Genomic DNA, 13,761 nt, shown 5'->3' on the forward strand with positions numbered 1-13,761 from the left:
CCCAAGCTCTTTTTCTACGAAATGACCCCTGCCCCTCACTATCTTCGTTGCTCTCCTCTGGACATGTTCCAGCTTGTCTATATCCTTCTTAAATTGTGGTGTCCAAAACTGAACACAATATTCTAGGTGAGGTCTAAGCAGAGCAGAGTAAAGTGGTACCATCACATCTTGTGATCTGGACACTGTACTTCTGTTGATACAGCCCAAAATCTCATTTGCCTTTTTAGCAGCCACATCACACTGCTGACTCAGGTTCAGTGTATGGTCTACTTAGACCCCTAGATCCTTTTCACACGTAATATTGCCAAGACAAGTCTCCCCCAACCTATAATTATGCATTTAATTTTTCCTACCTAAATGCAGAACTTTACATTTATCACCATTGAAATTCATTAAATTTCTTTTAGCCCAGTTTCCCAGCCTGTCAAGATCATCCTGTAACCTGACTCTGTCTTCTACTGTATTTGCTACCCCTCCTGATTTAGTATCATCTGCAAATTTAATAAGCATTCCCTCTATCCCTTCATCCAAATCATTGATAAAGATGTTGAACAAAACAGGTCCCAGAGCAGATCCCTGAGGAATTCAAGGATTAACAAAAGTTTCTTGTTACGTACAAACATGGTATCATGGGTAACAGCATATCACATGTATGTCTGGCAGTACCGCAGCTTCCAAGCCTGCCCTACAACATGCTGGCACAGCCAGCCTTACATCTCAGAAGCAGTGAGACAACTATGTGGGATTGAGCTCCAGATCTGCCTTTCCACAACCGTGCTTTGGGGACATAACAAGACAACCTTCTTTTGATTGCTATGTGTAATGATGGAGTGAGAATTACAATGTCCCTGTACCTTTAAGAGTAGGAAGACATGAAAGTGAATGTGGAGAAGTGCTAGTGACAGGCACCAAAAGACAGAACATTTTTGAGCCACTCTTGCCAAATGTCCCTGTAGCTATGACAGCCATGGAGCACTGGCAGGAATTAACCCATGATACCATGTTTGTAGATAACAAAAAACTGTGGATAATAAACCAGCTTCACATCCTGGATTCAAAACTTGTTTTAAGGAATCCTAACTAACCCATAGTTAGTGTAATTGTCTGCATTAATTAATTATGACCAATTAATTATGGCAAGTTAAATTAAACCATGGTTTCACATTACGTTTGAACCAGGCCTGAGAATCGAGACCTATGTTTTCTTCTCTACCATACTGATACACTGAGATTTCTACCTTAGTGTTTAAAATATGGGCCCTGACCTGAATGGTGCAGGCTAGGCTGATCTCATCAGATCCTGGAACCTAAGCAAGAACAGCCCTGGTTAGTATTCAGATGGGAGACTGCCAAGGAATCCCAGGGTCACTATGCAAAGGAAGGCAATGGCGAACCACCTCTGAATGTATTAGGGCCGTCCACCTCCAGGTGTCACTTGGAGATCTCCTGGTATTACAATTCATATCCAGACAACCAAGATCAGTTCCCCTGGAGAAAATGGCTGCTTTGGAGAGTTATGGCATTATACCCTGCTGAGGTCCCTCCCTTCCCCAAGCCCTACTCTCCCCAGGCTCCACCCCCCCCCAATCTCCAGTTATTTTCCAATCCAGGGCTGGCAACCCTAGAATACATTTTGCCTTGAAAACCATATGGCATTACCATAAGTCAGCAATGACTTGACAGTACTTAATACACACACATTTAGAATATGGAAGCAGGAATACAAAACTGCAGATCAAAAAACTTATTTGTTTCCAGAGGCATGTTTCCCAGCCCTTAAAAAGTCATAAAATGGCTGTGATAAACCTAGACAGGCATAGCTAATTTGAACTTTAATGCAGACAATCTGGGGCATGACTCTGCTATCAGCTTTGGGCTGCAGCTGATTCATTCCCACTCCATCTGACCGTTGTGCTGGTCCTGGCATGCCAGCCAGCTGCCTGGTAAACCTCAGCAGACTTTATGTTCACACCCGTCAATCATACAATGGTGGCTGAACAAGCTATTTATTTGGCATGCTGGGGCAGAGAGCTGGTTGCAACTATAATCTTAAGTACTAGTGTGATGACGGAAGAGCAAATGTGTCCCTGAAGTAGTCAAATCAGCAGCTATTTTTCAGAAGCAACAACAGCTCATTGCATTCTAGCCAGCCACATTATCAGTGGCCTTCTAGACCACCCTGAAATGGCATGCTATCTAACAAGCAGCCAATGTAGAGAAGACTCGCAGGATATTGCAACCATCTGGTCTCCTGAAGAATTGACGTAGTGCCTCTTAGTCATCTGTTCCACTCACACTGCCCCCACAAGTCATCATGGTTCAGCGATAATCTATGACAGGTGAGGCAGGCATATAAGAGGCTGGAAGATAATTGGCTCTGAATTTGCTGTGCAGCAGCAAAGGAACAGTGTGAAATAGAAGGTTCCATTTATACATGCAGGTGGCTAATGGGGAGTGGAAATGAAAGGCACATCCTGTTTAACTGCTCTGGGTGGAACACTACTAATCCATTCAATCTACCTTACTTAGTACACTGAAGACAATCATAGCTCAAGGCCATATGACTTCCATTACGGCTTAATACAGAGTCCTTGAAAGGAGTTGGGGCATTTCTTTGGCACACAAGCACACTAAAGCACAAAAATTCCTTTTCACTCTTACTGACTTTTGCTGATACGGTTGCCAAGTCCGATGTCAACGGGAGCTGGAGGGGGGCTGGGAGGGAACTTTCCAGGAGCAGGGCAGAACAACGTGATGACGTCGGGGACGATGCATGATGGCACTCTTGTTTTGGGGGCAAACGTCTATGGTAAAATCATCATCAAACCATAGAGTTTTGCCCCAAAACCAGAGCGTTGCCACATGATGCCCCCAACACATGACATCACTTCCATGTGATGTAAGTGCATTGGGGAAGTCTCTGTTTGGGGGTGGGGTATCCTCTGCTGGCCAGCTGGCCAGTGGCGGGTAAAAGCCCCCAAAACCAGGGGATCCTCCACTCAGAACTGGGGAATGGCAACCCTACTTGCTGAAGAACAAAATTCGACTTCAGTGGCACCTTTAAGACCAACAAAGTTTTATTCAAGCTTTCATGTACAGCACACATCCTTCAGATACACTGAAATGAAGTTACCAGCCCATACATATAGGCAGTAGGCGGAAGACAGGAAGGCCTGGCGGGATCTGGTCCATGGGGTCACAAAGAGTCGGACTCGACTGTGCGACTGAACAACAACAACAACAACATATAGGTAGAGGGTGAGCCGCTAATTAGCATACAACATAATGGTCACCATTTGTCTGGATTTGATTCAAGGGGAAAACATAGTAAAGCAAATAAATATATCAAAATAGATTGATGTGTAAATGTACCCTTCTTAATTGTGGAATGCTGAGAGTAATCAACTGAGACTGTTGTTACACTCCATCCATCTCCTCTCAAGCATGGAGGTAACTAACAGCATCCTTGCTTTAATTTGGAGTGATTAGTTGTGCAGTGTTATGACTCCTCTGTTACCAGACCAGAGAAATACACTGCAATCTACCATTCCAAATTACATTACATTCTACTACTCATCACATTACATTAAAATCACACTTCCAGTCTACTACTCCAAATAAGAAATACAATAAAATAAAGAGGATGTATGGTGAGAATACAGATGTAAGGACTGAATGAGATTAGCCTATATAGTGAGATAAGAAACTGGTTAAGTCCTGGGGGGGGAGAGGGTTGTTCTGAGTTTTGTGTTGTTGTTTATTGTTGTTCAGTCACACAGTCGAGTCTGACTCTTCGCGACCCCATGGACCACATCATACCACACCCTCCTGTATTCCATCATGCTCCGGAGATTGCTTAATTTCATGTTCGTTGCATCTATGACACTGTCTAACCATCTCATCCTTTGCTGTCTCCGTCTTCTTTGACCTTCAATCTTTCCCAGCATCAGGGTCTTCTCCAGTGAATGCTCCCTTCTCATTTGGTGGCCAAAGTATTTCAGCTTCAGCTTCAGTATCTGGCCTTCCAGGGAACAGTCAGGGTTGATTTCCTTTATGATTGACTGATTTGATCTTCTTGCAGTCCAGGGGACTCTCAAGAGTCTTCTCCAGCACCATAACTCAAAATAATCTATTCTTCGGCGCTCAGCCTTCCTTATAGTCCAACTCTCACAGCCATACAATACTACTGGGAATACTATTGCTTTGCCAAACGGACTTTTGTTGGCAGGGTGATGTCTCTACTTTTTATTATGCTGTCAAGTTTTGCCATCGCTTTCCTCCCAAGGAGCAGGCATCTTTTTAATTTCATGGCTGCAGTCACCATCTGCAGTGATTTTAGATCCCAGGAATGTGAAGTCTGTCACTGCTTCCACGACTTCTCCTTCTATTTGCCAAGGAGTGATGGGGCCGGATGCCATGATCTTAGTTTTTTTTATGCTGAGTTTCAAGCCAACCTTTGCGCTCTCCTCTTTTATACTTAGCAAGAGGCTCTTTAGGTACTCTTCACTTTCTGCCATTAGAGTGGTATCGTCTGCATATCTGAGGTTGTTGATGTTTTCCCCAGCAATCTTAATTCCATCTTCTGAATCATCCAGGCTGGCATTTTACACAAAAGCTCTTTTTTATTCAACAAAAGCAAATGGGGAAACATATAGCCAAGAGTGGCTTGTATATTCTCCCTCAAAAGGCCGGATTTATTGCTTTGTTTGTAAACTCTTTCCAAACCTTGCATCTTCTTCCACAGCTTTAGCTACTGAAGGGTTTGATGACTGGCAAAACCCCCATCTTATCCAAACGCATGAAAACTCAGAGAAGCATAGGAATGCCATGTTGGCCTACCTAAGGAAGCGAGGGCAAACGTTAACTTCCAAGCTAGGGGAACAAATAAAAGCAGAACAGCAGTACTGGTGGCATGTCATGGAGATAATTATTGCTGTAATATGCAGTCTTGTAGAACGAGGCTTACCATTCATAGGAGACAATGAACACTTTGGATCTCCAAATAATGGCAATTGTCTTGGTCTTTTAGAACTACTGGCAAAATTTGATCCATTTTTACTTGCTCATATCAATCGGTACAGACATTCTGGATCAGGCAATCCCTCTTATTTGTCAAAAACTGTATGTGAGGAAATGATTCAACTCATGGCAAAGAAAGTTAAGGATGCAATTCTGGCTGATGTGAGAAAGGCTGGATATTTCAGCTTTTCAGTACATTCCACTCCTGACATTTCACATACTGATCAGTTGACTTTAATTATCAGATATATATCACCTGAAGATGGTTTGCCAACTGAGAGATTTTTAACTTTCCTTGAGCTAAAAGACCACTCAGGAGAAAACATGGCTGAGTTAGTGTTCAACTATTTCACTACTGAGCTTGAAATTGACTTTACAAAATACCGTGGGCAATTTTATGACAACGCTACCAACATGGCTGGTAAGTACAACGGTATGCGGCAAAAATCATCAAAAAACCCAATTTGCAAGATTTATTCCATGCGCAGGTCACTCTTTAAATCTGGTGGGGCGTTGAGCTGTGGATTGCTGCCTTGATGCAGTGAACTGTTTTGACATTATCAATGAAATTTATACCTTCTTTTCATCCTTCACAAAGATATGGGCAGTCCTAAAATCATTTTTGCCACCTCAGTCTAAAGTGATTAAATATTTGTCAGACACTAGGTGGGATGCACACACAAAAGCCACAGAAGCTGTTTGGAAAGTTACAGTGCTATCACTGGTGCCCTCAGTCATTCGTACTCTGACAATGGGAAGGGGGAGACCAGGCTTCAAGCTAACACAAGTTCAGTTATTGCAAATGTTTTTAGTGTTAATTTTAACATGTATGCATTTTTTTCAATCACTATGGTATTTAACAATAACATCTTATGTCCTTTAGAGGAGAAATTGTGAATTGCAGAATTTTAAATACCCGTCATCATCCTTGGCTTCACTCAATTTTGTTTATAACACTCTTCCATTTTTTTCTAGTCGTGAGGGTGGGGGATTTGGAGGGGCCTCACAAGTGGAGTAGCCTAGGGCCTCTCTTCATCTAAATCTGGCCCTGAAGGAAAGGCCACACAACAAGGATCTCTTATATCTAAAGGTTCTCCACTCCGCAATTTATCACGTCCTTGTCAGAAACCAAGTGTGGTATGCTGGTTCTAGTGTTTAATTAGGCTTGGAGAAACTCTGGTTCAAATCCCTTCATCTATCGTCCCTTCTGCAAAGTGCCTGGTGTGACGATGTCACCGCCAGGTGACTTCATTGTGCCAGGCATGTTAGCACACATGAGGCTCTTTGGTGGCGGGGTTCCCCCACTGTCTGGATCAGAGCCAGTGGATCAGGGGCCATGAAAGCGGGTAAACCTCCACCCCCATTGGGGGAATTGGAACCCCATTATTCAAAATGTACCATCTAACACTGCTTCTAAATTTCTAACACTAAAGTTTCAAGTATATAGTGCCTGTTTAGCTTTTTACTTGTGCACTAAAGAAATTCTAAAAAAAATGAATACTACTGATAATAATCACATTTATGGAAACAGATGTTGTCATTAATCTGTCCTTCATTCCTTAAGGTTTTCACATGGTAGTGTTTGCAGTAATGATACACAGGTAATATACTAGTTCCATACTAGTTATATGTTTACTAATATGCTCACAATAAATGCCTCATTTGTTTAAATGCACTTTGTAGTCATGATATCTATTGTTTAAAATAGCTGTTTGTTCCCCAAATGTCATGTAATATACAATACATTCAATATTTCCCCCAGAAATAAGGATTTCTCTGATCTCCAGCTTTTTGTTTGCTGTTTAAACAGTTTTTGATACCTGTATGAGAGTTGCTCCAGGCTAAGCCCACTGAAATCACTGAATCCTAAGTATAATTACAAAGTACAGTGTTGCATCAACTCCTTAAAAAGGTTATTTATTTTGTATAACAGACATAGTGCTGAGTGGTTTAAAAATGTATAGCTTGTTCCAAAATCTCAGCATAAGCATAAAAAAGTATCTTAAAATGTCTTAATTGAACTATGTGTAGTACTAAAAACAACTGTAAAATACCACATAAAAATTATTCCTGTTCTGAAGTAATGGCTGCACTATATCTGCTTTCCATTAACCATGGGAAAAGGAGAGCTGATGAAACAACATTACTGGTTATGAAATCCTTGTAGAAATGGGGTGATTCTGATTTGGAAATCTGGCAGCCTCTGGCTCATATGAATGCATTCTTTGCTGTTGCTTTGATTAATGACAGTTGTACAGTAGTGTGCCTGCAGTCCTTGCCATAGAGACAATTTCCCCCCCATTGATATGAAGCACTGCTGAAAAATGTGACCCAATCGGATCTGGCCCTTGGACAACATGTGCTATCATCACTGTACCGTGAATTGAGATTAATTGGTAACCAGCTGTGACAAAGTGAGGGGAAAGAGCTTTGTATTTTACTTGGAGTAAAAATAGAAAACTTAATTGTGTCAACACCATTACCACTGGTAGGTCAAACAATGTATGAAACAAAGCAAGCTAATCTATAGTGCTTAGATGTAGTTTAGACACAGGAACTCAAGCTATACACTACTTTGGAGCACTAGATTTTTCAAAATCAAAATTACCTTTATTTCCACTTTTCTTGAATGACATTCCTGACTATATTAAAGTGAATGGAATTTTGAATTGATCCTAAAGCTATCCCCAGGGCCTGTCAAGCTATTTGATAGGATGCAAAACAAAGTGCTTTATGTGGAAATGTTCCATGGAAATTAGAGCTACTGCCAAAATCCAGAAATAAACTGTTACAGGCATAATCACATCTTTTCTGAATTTGCAGACATATTCCAAAAGCCAAGTAATCATTTGAACTAATTTCTGGATTTGTTTCAGCCAACACACATGCCCAATTTCAAACAAGAGCAACATGCTGGCATATTTTGGATTTATTCCTATTTACAGATCCATATAAATGGTTGTGGGTAGTGCACTGCAGAACAGCAAGCTCAAAGGGAGGGAAGGAGAGCAAGAGGGGATGGATCAAGGACAGAGAGCATCTGGGTTGGTTCACCCCAATGACATCTCATAGCAGTGGCGAACCTAGCCTATTTGGTGCCCTGGGCAGATAATTTTTTAACACCCCCCTCCTCTTTTTTTCATTTCTTTTTTTTCCTGAGGCTATCCAGGTCAAGGCCCCTCCTCAAAACAACAAAATTATTTTCAGTAATAATAATGAAATAATAATAATGGCCAGAAAAGCAACACAGAAAGTGAGAATTTTCTTTGATTTAACTTCACATTTAACTTTACTTAACTTTTATTTAACCATATAATCATGCTAGTAAAAAAACAAAAACAAATTACAACACGTTGTTCCATCATGACAGCCAGCATGGTGTAGTGGTTAAAGTGACAGACGAGGATCTGCGAAATCCAGGTTCAAATGCCCACTTGTGCCATGGAAGCTTGCTGGGTGACCTTGGGCCAGTCACATTACCTTCAGTCTAGCCCTGACCTGGACAGCCCCAGGATAGCCTGATCTCGTCAGATCTCAGAAGTTAAGCCGGGCCAATGTGGAGGCAGGCAATGGCAAACTACCTCCCAATGTCTCTAGCTTTGAAATCCCTACAGGGTTGCCATAAGTCAGCTGTGACTCGGTGGGAAAAGTAGAGGAGGGGAGTATTAAAAATTATCTGCCCCGAGAGCCAAATATACTAGATATGCCACTGTGACTTGATGCCCCCCCCCCCCAAAAAAAAATCCATCACACCACTTGTGTTCTGAGAAGACACTTGGGAGGGTTTCTGTTCTCCATTTTGAAGGCTAAGAGATGGCCATTCCAAACACCTACAAGACATTCTTGAGAGCTAGGAGTCTGCCTTTATACTATCTTTTACTAACTAATACTAGCCAAATCATCACAAAATAGGGATCACAAGCTTCACTAACTGGATGTTAAGAAACATACTACCTCTCAAAGAAGGTGCCCCCATCCTCCATTGTTTACAAAGGATTAGTCAAACCAGAGAATCTCTGTAGCAGAAAATGAAGGGGGGGGCGTTTTGCAAGCTCAGCAGAACCAATGCAATGTACAGAATACCCAGCAGTACCAGTGCAATCACAGGGTACCCAGTAGAACTCAGTGCCATTATGGCAATGCAAGCTCAACAGGACTGATGTCAAGCACAGAATCACTGTTCAAGCAAAGGGGGATTGGATGCCCAGCAGAACCAGTGCAAGGTACAGTGTCCAGCAACCCCAGTGACTTCTGTTCATAATATTAACAAAGGTTTGCTTCTATACTACTCTAAAATACATTCTGTCACCAAGGATAGGATGAGAAGGTCTTGAGACCAAGAAGTGAAAATAAGGTGGGGAGGGGAGCAGAAAAATTAGGTGAAGGGAGACAGAAATGAATGACAAAAGTTTGGAAAAGAGTAAAAGAAATTAAGAGAGATAACTTTTTAAAATCTTGTGGTAACACCCTAATCTAATTGTGCCTAATTACTGCTTTGCAAGATCTGGCCGAGCTGGGTGCAAGGAAAGGAAGAAAAAAAGTCTAGACTATTGGAGAAAATGACCTGCAGGATGGCAATTAATGTATCATCGAATCATAGAATCACAGAATGTTAGAGTTGGAAGGTACCTTGCAGGTCATCTAGTCCAACCCCCTGCACTCTGCAGGAGCATAGCCGAAAGATAGCCCTACAATGTCGTTCAGCCTCCACTTTAAAACGTCCAGCGAAGGAGCATCCACCACCTCCCAAGGCAGTCTGTTCTACTGCTCAACCACTCTTACACTTAGGAAGTTTCTCCTGATATTTAGCCATTAACGACTCCCTTGTAATTTCCATCCATTAGCTTTAGTTTGCAATCTGGAGCAAGAGAGAATAGATCTGCTCCATCTTCTACATGACAGCCCTTCAAATACTTGAAGACTGCAATCATGTCCCAGGCTTCTCTTTCCCGGGCTAAACATACCCAACTCTTTCAGCCTTTCCTCATAAGATCTGGATTCCAACCCTCTCACCATCCTGGTTGCCCTCTTCTGGACACACTCGAGCTTGTCAACATCCTTCCTAAAATGTGGTGCCCAAAACTCGACACAGTACTCCAGGTGAGGCCTAGCCATAGCAGAATAGAGCGGAACTACCACGTCCTGTGATCTAGACACAATGCTTCTGTTAATGCGTCCTAAGATTGCATTAGCTTTCTTCGCAGTCACATTGCACTGCAGGCTCATGTTTAGCTTGTGACCTAGACATTAGGGGTGTGTTGCCTAATGTGCAAAGGAGTTCCTGCTACAAAAAGAGCCCTGTCAGCCAGTATCATAATGCCCCTGTATAAATCGATGATATGACCTTATTTGGAGTACTGTGTCCAGTTCTGGTCACCACACCTCAAAAAAGATATTATAGCACTGAAAAAAGTGCAGAAAAGGGCAACTAGAATTATAAAAGGGTTGGAACACTTTCCCTATGAAGAAAGGTTAAAGTGCTTAGGGCTCTTTAGCTTGGAGAAATGACGGCTGAGGGGTGACATGATTGAGGTTTATAAGATTATGCATGGGATAGAGCAGGTAGAGAAATAAGTACTTTTCTCCCTTTCTCACAATACAAGAACTCGTGGGCACTCAATAAAATTGCCAAGCAGTCAAGTTAGAACAGATAAAATGAAGTACTTCTTCAGCCAAAGAGTGATTAACACATGGAATTAAAGAGGGGATTAGATAAGCATGTGGAGCAGATGTCCATCAGTGGTTATTAGCCACAAGGGATAGATAGAAACTCTCAGGCTGGGGCAAGTGATGCACTGGATTCTTGGTGCTTGGGGGGGGGCAACAGTGGGAGGGCTTCTAGTGTCCTGGCTCCACTGCTGGACCTCCTGATTTCACCTGGTATTTTTGGCCACCGTGTGACAGAGTGTTGGATTAGATGATGAAGAAGAAGAGATTGGATTTATACCGCCGCCCTTCACTTGGAGTCTCAGAGCGGCTAACAAACTCCTTTCCCTTCCTCTCCCCACAACAGATACCCTGTGAGGTGGGTGGGGCTGAGAGAACTCTGACACAAACTGCTCTTTTTCAAGGACAGCTGTGCCAGAGCTTGTGACTGACCCAAGGTCACATCAGCAGGTGCAAGTGGAGGAGTGGGGAATCAAACCCGGTTCTCCCAGATTAGAGTCCGCACACTTAACCACTACACCAAACTGGCCTGATACAACATTGGCTTCTCTTATGTTCTTATGTTCTTAAATGTAATAGGAGGTGCTGCCCCCAATGCCCCACCACTAGCTACAGCCCTGAAGGGAAGACACAAACTAACAAATGATGGTTGGGTAGATCTGGTCTCCCTCATGGCCCTTTACTAAAAGGGAAGGGACTGAACCTGCCACTGCCCATATTGGAAGTGGCAGAGTCTATCTCCACAGCTGGAAAATGGCAGGCAGACAAGCTCCTCTGGAAGTCCCCTAGGGATGGTAGACCTAGGGAATAATGAGCCCTTAAAAATAATAATGGCATCAGCTATTTGGAGGCCAGCTTCTCCTCTTCCCTTCCCTCTCTCCCCCCACCTATAGCCTTGGAGGGAAGAGCTCATAATACACTGAAAGTATGGAAGACAGGTATGTCTAAAATAAGAATGCTATTGAAAACAGAATAGTGACGGAACAGCAAAATAGACAACCAGAAAAAAATAACATGGAGATTTGAAAATCTTGCTTTTATAGCCAGTACATCTATCTCTAATAAAAATAAATTGAGGTTATGAGATAGCTTTGAGCAAGTCACTAGCTTAAAACAGGATGAGGCTAAATTAATTTGCTGCATTTATATCCCTCTGTTCTTCTACAGGTGCTCAAAATGCATTGTAGCTTCAACCTGAATTCTGCAAAAATACTGCAGCCAGTCTACTGGTGGGGGTTAATTATGGGGATTGTATCACTTCCCTGCTGAAAGATCCATACTGATTACTGATCCATACTGATTACTTGTCTTTTTAATTTTCTGTTTTTGTTTTAGGGACAATTTTTATGTTGTTTATATCTAATTGCCTGTTTTTAATGACTTATTTTTAATATTGTAACAAAGTCTTAATTGTAAGTCACTTACAGCAGGACTCTGGAGTGCGCCATAGAAATATCCTAAAAAAAGAAGTACAAACCATAATGTGCTGATTCAGAGACCCTGATGTATGGTTTGCTATGAACCTAGAAGATGTGTAACAATTTGACCTTGGGCAATAAGAAGACAAGAGAAAAACACAGTGTGAGGAATTTGTGTGAGGAATTTGTGGAGTCTTTCATATAGTGGGGAATCAGTTTGCTGTTATGTCTAAACCTAGTATGTTGATCAGCAAAACCTGAAAATTATTACTATAGAATGTCAATGTAAAATACTTTGATCAAACATAAGTATACAAATGTGGGATCCTCATCCCAAATACAATTAAGATGGCATCAAATTAATTCCAGTGGAGACTAAACTACTCTTTACATCTCTAAACTATTCTTTATAAGTCTCAGGAGGACATTCAGCAAATATCACAGACAATGAATTCTCTTTGAAAGAAAATGAGAAAAACAATTGCTGGCCATTTTACTTTTCAAACAGAGTCCAAGAGTTGCTAGTATGAGATAAGAACTGACCAGATTGTTTGCTGATTTTAAGGTAATTAACTTTGTTAATTCTGTAAATTAAGTACTGCCTTCTAAACTTCATTGAATACCCTGGATAACACACTACCTATGTATTTTATTTACTGAATTAAATAAATAAGCCCAACTGCACACCATAATGTATCAAAAACTAGATGCCAGAATAAACTAGAGACTGCCAATAACTTCTCCAGACATAAATTTACAAATAATACACTTGCCCCTTTTCTTTCATTGACAAGTTAAGAACATCCTGTTATCTCCCCTATGCTTTGCATAAATGGAGTTAATCTCTCTTGATAGGTAGCATAGGAAAATAGAAAACACAACAGATTTCAGTGGAGAGGAAAATGAAAGTACTATGCTTAATATCAGAAACCTCCTTTTCCCTCCTGTCCTTTTATTTAAGAAAGTTAATTGTTATTAATTAAAACTGAAAATCTGCTGATGTAATCAAGGATTAGATCCCTCACGCCACAGAGAGAAAAGTCTTGTTTCTAATTAATTTGCAATACACATAAGGCTGCATTTACTTACAATCTGTGATGTTATTAATTTGACCAAAGCACATAGCATTATACCATTATTAACTCATATTTCATTGAAAGGTCATTTTCCCCTTGGTTGCGTCTCATAGAAGCTCCGGTTAGACGCCTAAGCATTCCATCCATGGAATATAAATGTTCATTCCTAGTAGATCCTTGACATAAAACAAATCTGATTTATACAGTTTCTTGGGTACTTTTTAAAAGAATTCTGAAAGCCTGAGCTGGCTTCTTAGGGCTTAAATGGGTGGTCCTGCTTCTCATACATTCCTGTTTCTTCAGGACAGACTGCACAATATGAGCAACAGTGAGACTCCTATAATTGTATTACCCTTTTGCGCTCAGCCGAGAGCTTATCAGTTCAAATAATCAAATAGTGGCAATTGTAAAACAACTGTAACATAATAGAAGTATTAACAGTGAGTAGTAGATAAAAGCGAGAGTTGGACTATAAGGAAGGCCGAGCGCTGGAGAATAGATTTTTTTGAACTATGGTGCTGGAGAAGACTCTTGAGAGTCCCTTGGACTGCAAGAAGATCAAATCAGTCAATCCTAAAAGA

The 13,761-nt window shown here is 41.3% G+C and overlaps 1 protein-coding gene across 1 annotated transcript in view; it reads right to left on the bottom strand.

The window, feature by feature from the left end:
- Positions 1 to 13,761, bottom strand: part of ROBO2 (roundabout guidance receptor 2) — a 714,921-nt gene that overhangs the window by 203,592 nt on the left and 497,568 nt on the right. The gene's annotated exons all lie outside the window — the stretch shown is intronic.

Source organism: Gekko japonicus, unplaced genomic scaffold (assembly GCF_001447785.1).
Source record: "Gekko japonicus isolate JY-2015 unplaced genomic scaffold, Gekko_japonicus_V1.1 scaffold195, whole genome shotgun sequence".
NCBI lineage: Eukaryota > Metazoa > Chordata > Lepidosauria > Squamata > Gekkonidae > Gekko > Gekko japonicus.